The following is a 10,819-nucleotide window of genomic DNA, read 5'->3' as shown; positions in this document are numbered from 1 at the left end:
GCCCCCGAGCTCCATAGGACAAGGCTCGGAGGCGCTGGAGGGTGGAATGGACGGACCCTCCGCAGGACGTCCGCGGGTAGCCAGCAGGGTATCCAGCCTGATGGACATATCAACCAGCTGGTCGAAAGTGAGGCTGGTGTCCCTACACGCCAGCTCCCGACGGACGTCCTCTCGTAGGCTGCATCGGTATAGATCGATGAGGGCCCGATCATTCCACCCTGCATCTGCCGCTAGAGTCCGGAATTCGAGCGCGAATTCCTGGGCACTTCTCCTCCCCTGCCGGAGGAAGACCAGACGCTCCCCCGCCGCTTTCCCCTCCGGGGGATGGTCAAACACCGCCCTGAAGCGGCGGGAGAACTCGGTGTACGTAATCGTCGTGGCGTCGATCTTCCTCCACTCCGCGTTGGCCCACTCCAACGCCTTTCTGGCCAGGCAGGAGATCAGGGCGGACACGCTCTCATGCCCTGAAGGTGCCGGGTGCACTGTGGCCAGGTATAGCTCTACCTGGAGCAGGAATCCCTGACACCCAGCCGCGGTCCCGTCGTAGGCCCTCGGGAGAGATAGTCGGACTCCTCGAGGTTCCGGCGCTGGAATGGGCGGGCTGGCCGATGGTGCCGGCAGGGCGGGCGGCGGTGGAGGCGCACCCCAGCCTCGGAGTGTGGTAATCACCTCCTGCAGGGCGGTCCCCATCTGCAGGAGCTGCTCTTGCTGGTCCCGAACCTGGGCTTCCAGTCTCGTCTGGGCTGCTTCGGCTCCTGCTGATTCCATTGGTGGTGTATGATTCTGTCAGGGCGTGTAGTATGGTGTAGTGTAGGAATCAAATGCAGGACGCAGACTGAATGTTCCAAAAGCTGTATTTCTAGCCCAACACAGGCAACAGGACAACTAAGCCCGACAGCAAAACCACGCACGAAGGCGAAAGGCAAATGCGCACTAACAGGTGCGACAAAATGAAACGGTGCACACACAAGTGCAACTAAGCTCCAGCACAGTGGAGAAATACGCTCAACCGAGCAAAACACAACACTGACGGAAACAATCATACACAACACTAGACAAACACAACGAGAAACTTATAGGACACTAATTACGTAAAACAGAAACAGGTGTGGAAACAAACAGACAAAAGCAAACGAACATGAAACATCTATCGGTGGCAGCTAGAATTCCGGAGACGACGAACGCCGAAGCCTGCCCGAACAAGGGAGAGAGGCAGCCTCGGCCGAAACCGTGACAAGGTTTCTCAATTTCTTTCTTAGGGTTTTGCATTCTTCATCAAACCATTTGACGTTGTTGTTAATTTTCGTAAGTTTACATTTTTATATTTGATAGGGAAGCTGAAAGGTCAAATATACTGTTTAGGCTTTCTACTGACAAGTTTACACCTTCACTATTATAGTGAAATGTTTTGTCCAGGAAGTTTTCTAAAAGGGATTGAATTTGTTGTTGCCTAATAGTTTTTTGGTAGGTTTCTACACTACTTTCCTTCCATCAATAGCATTTCTTAATATTATTCAGTTCCTTTGGCTTTGATGCCTCATGATTGTGGCAGACCAGGGGGTTTGGTCAAGACGTTTACACAGATCAGACACGGACAGAATTGTATTAGCTGGTTTTAGTGGTTCCAAGGGTATTTATTTTATATCTTTATTTAAATAATAAACAAAGAGAAAAGAATAGGGCTCCTCCAGGAGACCTCCTCCGGGGTACCGTCTTCTGGGCTCCTCCAGGAGACCTCCTCCGGGGTACCGTCTTCTGGGCTCCTCCAGGAGACCTCCTCCGGGGTACCGTCTTCTGGGCTCCTCCAGGAGACCTCCTCCGGGGTACCGTCTTCTGGGCTCCTCCAGGAGACCTCCTCCGGGGTACCGTCTTCTGGGCTCCTCCAGGAGACCTCCTCTGGGGTACCGTCTTCTGGGCTCCTCCAGGAGACCTCATCCGGGATACCGTTTTCTGAGCTCCGGGGTCTTGCTGTGGGGAACAAAACCCAGCTCCCTCCATTATCTCTGGTACTGAGCACGACTGTATGGGAGTAACCTCTCTTCCCCAGTCTCCACCCCTTCTGGCAGCTTTATGGGACTCGTCCAGCTGGTGAGCAATCAGCCCCTTGATTACTCACCAACCACAATCAGCCCCAATTAGTCCTGGCCGGAGAGCCCGTCGAGACCAGGCACGTCCAGCAGAGGGAGCCATCGCCTCGTAATGCAGCCACCAGAGGGAGACTCCTCGACAAGTCTCCCCCTGGTGGCTAACCTGCGGTACGCCACACTCTGTTCAAGGAGCCCTGTGATTTTGCTGTGGTCTGATAGGGGTGTCAGTGGGCTGACTGTGGTCTGATAGGGGTGTCAGTGGGCTGACTGTGGTCTGATAGGGGTGTCAGTGGGCTGACTGTGGTCTGATAGGGGTGTCAGTGGGCTGACTGTGGTCTGATAGGGGTGTCAGTGGGCTGACTGTGGTCTGATAGGGGTGTCAGTGGGCTGACTGTGGTCTGATAGGGGTGTCAGTGGGCTGACTGTGGTCTGATAGGGGTGTCAGTGGGCTGACTGTGGTCTGATAGGGGTGTCAGTGGGCTGACTGTGGTCTGATAGGGGTGTCAGTGGGCTGACTGTGAACGCTCTGAGAGACTCTGGGTTGAGGTCAGTGATAAAGTAGTCTACAGTACTACTGCCAAGGGAATGAACTGTAGGTGTACCTACCATAGGAGTCCCCTCGAAGCCTACCGTTGACTATGTACAGACAGAGATGCAGGAGTTGTGACCCGTTTTTGTTGGTTGTTTTGTCATAGTTGTGTCTAGGGGGGGGGGGGGCATATTTGGGAGGGAATATTGTGGACCTGGTCATAAAGGCTGTTCAAGTCCAGGGTGGAGTGGTGGGCCAGGTAGACATTAGGTTTTGAGGCCCAGTCCCGGGAAATGCTGACATTCACCCTCTGTATGGTGACAGTGCTGTGGCAACCCTTTCCTGCTGGGCCCTCAGGTCATTTGTGCCCGTGTGAATTATGATGTGGCTGGGGGACCCTAGTCTGTCCTCTGACAGCAGCTCCAGGGCAGGCCTAGTGTTTGGGTACCAGAGTTTAGCTACTTTTTTATTTATTTGTCATTTAGCAGACGCTCTTATCCAGAGCGACTTTACAGTTAGTGCATACATTATTTTTTTTTTTCATACATGTGTTTGGGAAAAAGTTTGCCATTAAAATCAATGAGGAGCACAATCTCTCTCTCTCTCTCGCGCTCTCTTTCTCTCTCTCTCTTACTCTCTCTCTCTCTTTTTCCACCTGACTGGCTCATCAGTGAGTCAGTGTGTGTCAGAGAGAGAGAAAACAATAGAGATTGGTTGGTGTGTGTGTGTGTGTCTTCTAAAAGAGATCTGACCTTACAGGCGGGGCTTATGTTGAGAATTATGCAAATGTGGGTCCCCCCCCCCCCCCACACACACCCTGTGTTCCCTGTGTATAGCTCTAAGTGTTATTGAATAAGAGGAGCCACAGAATGCTTGATGGATGATAACATTTATTAATATATACACAAAACAGTCCTTACCCCAGGACATTTCAACTGGAGACTATCCAGGAGAATAAATCTGATAGATTCAGAGCTCTGATGAAGGAGATTCATGCTGAAACGCTCTCCCTTTCTCTCTCTCTCTCTCTCTCTTTCCATCTCTCTCTCTCTTTCCTCTCTCTCTCTCTCTCTCTTTCCATCTCTCTCTCTCTTTCCCTCTCTTTCTCTCTCTCTCGTTCCCTCTTCCTCTCTCTCTCTCTATTTCCTTCTCTCTTTCTCTCTCTCCCTCCCTCTCTCTTTCTCACTCGCTCTCTCGCTCTCTCTCTTTCCCTCTCTCCCTGTCTCGCTCTCTCGCTCTCTCTCTTTCCCTCTCTCTCTCTCTCTCTCTCTCTCTCTCTCTCTCTCTCTCTCTCTCTCTCTCTCTCTCTCTCTCTCTCTCTCTCTCTCTCTCTCTCTCTCTCTCTCTCTCTCTCTCTCTCTCTCTCTCTCTCTGTCTCTCTCTCTGTCTCTGTCTCTCTCTCTCTCTGTCTCTCTCTCTCTCTCTCTCTCTCTCTCTCTCTCTCTCTCTCTCTCTCTCTCCTTGCTCCCTGAGAACCTCAGTGTCTCTTTACGTCATCGAGTAGCTCTGACTTTACATTGCCTGTGTGTGTGTTCACGTTGGTGCGTATGAGTGAATATGTGTCATCAAAGTTAATTGGCATCTGATATATGGAGGACAATGATGCTGATGTATGGATATGATAAGGAAATCATCTAGAATGATTCAGGCACATGCAGCATGCTGCTTTGCATCCAGACGAGCATACGGTCAGAGACTGATTTATCTACGTGTTTATCACTGTCTCCACGTCACTCTGTCTGTCTGTCACTGTCTCCACGTCACTCTGTCTGTCTGTCACTGTCTCCACGTCACTCTGTCTGTCTGTCTGTCTGTCTGTCACTGACTCCACGTCACTCTGTCTGTCTGTCTGTCACTGTCTCCACGTCACTCTGTCTGTCTGTCACTGTCTCCACGTCACTCTGTCTGTCTGTCACTGACTCCACGTCACTCTGTCTGTCTGTCTGTCACTGTCTCCACGTCACTCTGTCTGTCTGTCACTGTCTCCACGTCACTCTGTCTGTCTGTCTGTCACTGTCTCCACGTCACTCTGTCTGTCTGTCACTGTCTCCACGTCACTCTGTCTGTCTGTCTGTCACTGTCTCCACGTCACTCTGTCTGTCTGTCACTGTCTCCACGTCACTCTGTCTGTCTGTCACTGACTCCACGTCACTCTGTCTGTCTGTCTGTCACTGTCTCCACGTCACTCTGTCTGTCTGTCACTGTCTCCACGTCACTCTGTCTGTCTGTCTGTCACTGTCTCCACGTCACTCTGTCTGTCTGTCACTGTCTCCACGTCACTCTGTCTGTCTGTCTGTCACTGTCTCCACGTCACTCTGTCTGTCTGTCACTGTCTCCACGTCACTCTGTCTGTCTGTCTGTCTGTCACTGTCTCCACGTCACTCTGTCTGTCTGTCACTGACTCCACGTCACTCTGTCTGTCTGTCTGTCACTGTCTCCACGTCACTCTGTCTGTCTGTCACTGTCTCCACGTCACTCTGTCTGTCTGTCACTGACTCCACGTCACTCTGTCTGTCTGTCTGTCACTGTCTCCACGTCACTCTGTCTGTCTGTCACTGTCTCCACGTCACTCTGTCTGTCTGTCTGTCACTGTCTCCACGTCACTCTGTCTGTCTGTCACTGTCTCCACGTCACTCTGTCTGTCTGTCTGTCACTGTCTCCACGTCACTCTGTCTGTCTGTCACTGTCTCCACGTCACTCTGTCTGTCTGTCACTGTCTCCACGTCACTCTGTCTGTCTGTCTGTCTGTCACTGTCTCCACGTCACTCTGTCTGTCTGTCTGTCACTGTCTCCACGTCACTCTGTCTGTCTGTCACTGTCTCCACGTCACTCTGTCTGTCTGTCACTGTCTCCACGTCACTCTGTCTGTCTGTCACTGTCTCCACGTCACTCTGTCTGTCTGTCACTGTCTCCACGTCACTCTGTCTGTCTGTCACTGTCTCCACGTCACTCTGTCTGTCTGTCACTGTCTCCACGTCACTCTGTCTGTCTGTCTGTCACTGTCTCCACGTCACTCTGTCTGTCTGTCTGTCACTGTCTCCACGTCACTCTGTCTGTCTGTTACTGTCTCCACGTCACTCTGTCTGTCTGTCTGTTTGTCACTGTCTCCACGTCACTCTGTCTGTCTGTCACTGTCTCCACGTCACTCTGTCTGTCTGTCACTGTCTCCAAGTCACTCTGTCTGTCACTGTCTCCAAGTCACTCTGTCTGTCTGTCTGTCACTGTCTCCACGTCACTCTGTCTGTCTGTCACTGTCTCCACGTCACTCTGTCTGTCTGTCTGTTACTGTCTCCACGTCACTCTGTCTGTCTGTCACTGTCTCCACGTCACTCTGTCTGTCTGTCACTGTCTCCACGTCACTCTGTCTGTCTGTCTGTCACTGTCTCCACGTCACTCTGTCTGTCTGTCACTGTCTCCACGTCACTCTGTCTGTCTGTCTGTCTGTCACTGTCTCCACGTCACTCTGTCTGTCTGTCACTGTCTCCACGTCACTCTGTCTGTCTGTCTGTCTGTCACTGTCTCCACGTCACTCTGTCTGTCTGTCTGTCACTGTCTCCACGTCACTCTGTCTGTCTGTCACTGTCTCCACGTCACTCTGTCTGTCTGTCACTGTCTCCACGTCACTCTGTCTGTCTGTCACTGTCTCCACGTCACTCTGTCTGTCTGTCACTGTCTCCACGTCACTCTGTCTGTCTGTCACTGTCTCCACGTCACTCTGTCTGTCTGTCACTGTCTCCACGTCACTCTGTCTGTCTGTCTGTCACTGTCTCCACGTCACTCTGTCTGTCTGTCTGTCACTGTCTCCACGTCACTCTGTCTGTCTGTTACTGTCTCCACGTCACTCTGTCTGTCTGTCTGTTTGTCACTGTCTCCACGTCACTCTGTCTGTCTGTCACTGTCTCCACGTCACTCTGTCTGTCTGTCACTGTCTCCAAGTCACTCTGTCTGTCACTGTCTCCAAGTCACTCTGTCTGTCTGTCTGTCACTGTCTCCACGTCACTCTGTCTGTCTGTCACTGTCTCCACGTCACTCTGTCTGTCTGTCTGTTACTGTCTCCACGTCACTCTGTCTGTCTGTCACTGTCTCCACGTCACTCTGTCTGTCTGTCACTGTCTCCACGTCACTCTGTCTGTCTGTCTGTCACTGTCTCCACGTCACTCTGTCTGTCTGTCACTGTCTCCACGTCACTCTGTCTGTCTGTCTGTCTGTCACTGTCTCCACGTCACTCTGTCTGTCTGTCACTGTCTCCACGTCACTCTGTCTGTCTGTCACTGTCTCCACGTCACTCTGTCTGTCTGTCACTGTCTCCAAGTCACTATGTCTGTCTGTCTGTCACTGTCTCCAAGTCACTATGTCTGTCTGTCTGTCACTGTCTCCAAGTCACTCTGTCTGTCTGTCTGTCTGTCTGTCTGTCACTGTCTCCAAGTCACTCTGTATCTGTTTACGTTGTAGTCTGCTAGTCTGTTACTGTGTAGAACAGCTTTAGGATCTTAATTTGATCACATTGTTGTTGCAGGAATCAAACTTGTAGTGTATTCAAGGTTTAAAAATATGTATCAACCCCTACAAAAATATCCATGAATTATAATCCAGTCAATAATTCACATTTCCTGTTGTTGCAAGATTATTTTCCTGCTGTGAGAAACTGGTCAAATGAAGACCTGTTGGCCTTTAGTTTGTCTGACAGCCCGACAGTAGTGGTTACAGATATGGTCAGGGTTAGGCTCAATTCGAATGGATGGCAGTCAATTCATGAAGTGATTGGAATTAAAATGTGTAAAAATGGAACAACTTTTAAAACAAATAGCATCTACTTTGAGTTTACGGTCACACATTATTTGGATAGTCCCATATAGATGATCTACAGATGGTGGTACTATCAACAAACTATCTGTTGATAAGCAGCTGCATGCTAAGGTTAGGGTTAAGGTTAGGTTTAGAATAAGGGTTAGGGTAAGGGTTAAGGTTAGGGTTAGAATAAGGGTTAAGGTTAAGGTTAGGATTAGGGCAAGGGTTAGGGTAAGGTTTAAGTTTAGGGTTAGGGCTAGGGTTAGGGTTAGGGTTAATGGATATTTCATTGAAATGTTGACACTTATTGAACATCTACTGAACATCTACAAACCATCTACTTGGGACTATCCAAATAAAGTGTTACCCAGTGTATTGAGAAATCATTGAAAATAGATGCCATTTAAAAAATAAAATAAATTGCCTTTTAATTCGAATTGACCCCCCTGATCCTAACCCTGGTTATAGTGGCCTGACAGAAGGTGACTGGTGACTGGTGTGTGTGTGAACCCCAAAAGACAAGAGGTTAATGACAAGATGTCGCAGATAGACATGGCAGCTCTGTTTCTGGCTCCTAAGCAACTTTACAGTATTTCGTTTTTTGTATCTTTTATTTCTCACATTATATTGTTTATATTATTTCTTACATTATTATAACAAACAGCCGGAAATAACTTTTGTTGGGCCTCTGTAGCTCAGCTGGTAGAGCACGGCGCTTGTAACGTCAAGGTAGTGGGTTCGATCCCCGGGGACCACCCATAAATAAATGTATGCACGCATGACTGTAAGTCTCTTTGGATAAAAGCGTCTGCTAAATGGCATATTATTATTATCTCAGAGCAGCGGTAACTCACCAGCATTACAACCAGGAATATGACTTTCCCGAATTGGATCCTTTGTTCGTACCCCCCCCAAGTTAATTGAATTTATCCAAGAGGCCGCTCCAAGAGAAGAGGTATTCGGAGTGGACATCTAGTCCGACTCAGGAGGCGTGCACACCATCCATCACTTCTGAGTATATTACTCGCTAATGTTCAGTCTCTGGACATTAAAGTAGACAAGCTCAGGGCGAGGATCTCCTTCCAGAGAGACATCAGGGACTTTAACATCCTTTGTTTCACAGAATCGTGGCTCTCTCCGGATATACTGTCCCCGTCCAGACAACCAGCTGGATTCTCAGTACAACACACAGATAGGAATAAAGAACTCTCCGGAAGAAGAAAGGCGGAGGTGTATGTTTCATGATTAACTACTCATGGTGTGATTGTGGCAACGTACAGGAGCTCAAGTCCCACTGTGGTGATTAAAACCTACCCAAACCAAAAACCGTGGATAGACGGCAGCATTCGCGCAAAACGGAAAGCGCGAACCACCGCATTTAACCACGGCAAGGTGACTGGGAATATGGTTGAATACAAACAGTCGAGTTATTCCCTCTGTAATGCAATCAAACAGGCAAAACGTCAGTACAGAGACAAAGTGGAGTTGCAATTCAACGGCTCAGACATGTAACGTATGTGGCAGGATTCTACAGACAATCACGGATTACAAAGGGATAATCAGCCACGTTGCGGACACCGACGTCTTGCTCCCGGACAAGCTAAACACCTTCTTCGCCCGCTTTGAGGATAACGCAGTGGCACCAACGCGGCCAGCTACGAAGGACTGTGGGCTCTCATTCTCCGTGGCCGACGTGAGTAAGACATTTAAGCGTGTTGACCCTTGCAAGGCTGCCGGCGCAGACGGCATCCCAAGCCACGTCCTCAGAGCATATGCAGACCAGCTGGCTGGAGTGTTTACAGACATATTCAATCTCTCCCTTTCCCAGCCTGCTGTCCCCACTTGCTTCAAGATGTCCACCATTGTTCCTGTACCCAAGAAAGCAAAGGTAACTGAACTAAATGACTATCGCCCTGTAGCACTCACCTCTGTCATCATCATGAAGTGCTTTGAGAGGCTAGTTAAGGATCATATCACCTCCACCTTACCTGACCACCCTAGACCCACTTCAATTTGCATACCTTCAAACTAAATCCACGGACAATGCAATCGCCATCGCACTGCACACTGCCCTATCCCATCTGGACAAGAGGAATACCTACGTCAGAATGCTGTTCATTGACTACAGCTCAGCCTTCAACACCATAGTACCCTCCAAGCTCATCATTAAGCTCGAGGCCCTGGGTCTGAACCCCGCCCTGTGCAACTTGGGTCCTGGACTTCCTGACGGGCCGCCCCCAGGTGGTGAAGGTAGGAAACAACCCCTCCACTACACTGATCCTCAACACTGGGGCCCCACAAGGGTGCGTGCTCAGCCCCCCTCCTGTACTTCCTGTTCACCTATGACTGCATGGCCACGCCTGCCTCCAACTCAATCATCAAGTTTGCAGACGACACAACAGCAGTAGGCCTGTAAGCAAATAAGCAAAGAGAAACGACAGTTTATCATTACTTTAAGACATGAAGGTCAGTCAATCCGGAAAATGTCAAGCGCTATGATGAATCTGGCTCTCATGAGGACCGCCACAAGAAAGGAAGACCCAGAGTTACCTCTGCTGCAGATGATACATTCATTAGAGTTACAAGCCTCAGAAATTGCAGCCCAAATAAATGCTTCATAGAGTTCGTGTAACAGACACATCTCAACATCAACTGTTCAGAGGAGACTGAGTGAATCAGGCCTTCATGGTCAAATTGCTGCAAAAAAAACCACTACTAAAGGACACCAATAATAAGAAGAGACTTGCTTGGGCTAAGAGTGATGGAGTGCTGCATCAGACGGACCTGACCTCCACAATCACCCAACCTCAACCCAATTGAAATGGTTTGGGATGAGTTGGACCACAGAGTGAAGGAAAAGCAGCCAACAAGTGCTCAGCATATGTGGGAACTCCTTCAAGACTGTTGGAAAAAACATTCCAGGTGAAGCTGGTTTTAGAGAATGCCAAGACTGTGCAAAGGTGTCATCAAAGCAAAGGGTGGCTACTTTGAAGAATCTCAAATATAAAATATATTTTGATTTGTTAAACACTTTTTTTGATTGCTACATGAATCCATATGTGTTATTTCATAGTTTTGATGTCTTCACTATTATTCTACAATGTAGAAAAACCCTTGAATGAGTAGGTGTGTCCAAACTTTTGACTGGTACTGTATATATACTGTATTTATACTCTGGGCTCCATCATTGCTCGTCCTAATATTTATATATTCCTTAATTCCATTATTTTACTTTTAGATTTGTGTGTGTTGTTGTGTATTGTTAGATATTACTGCACTGTTGGAGCTAGGAACACAAGCATTTCACTACACCCGCAATAACATCTGCTAAATATGTGTATGGGACCAATATAAATGTGATTGATTGATGGATTTGATGAACTAGTGATTACTGAGCTTTCTCTCTCCCAGTATA

This window comes from Coregonus lavaretus (genome assembly GCF_964263955.1).
Source record: "Coregonus lavaretus genome assembly, contig: HAP1_SCAFFOLD_909, whole genome shotgun sequence".
NCBI lineage: Eukaryota > Metazoa > Chordata > Actinopteri > Salmoniformes > Salmonidae > Coregonus > Coregonus lavaretus.
The sequence above is the reverse complement of the archived record's forward strand: the minus strand, read 5'-3'. Positions refer to the sequence as shown.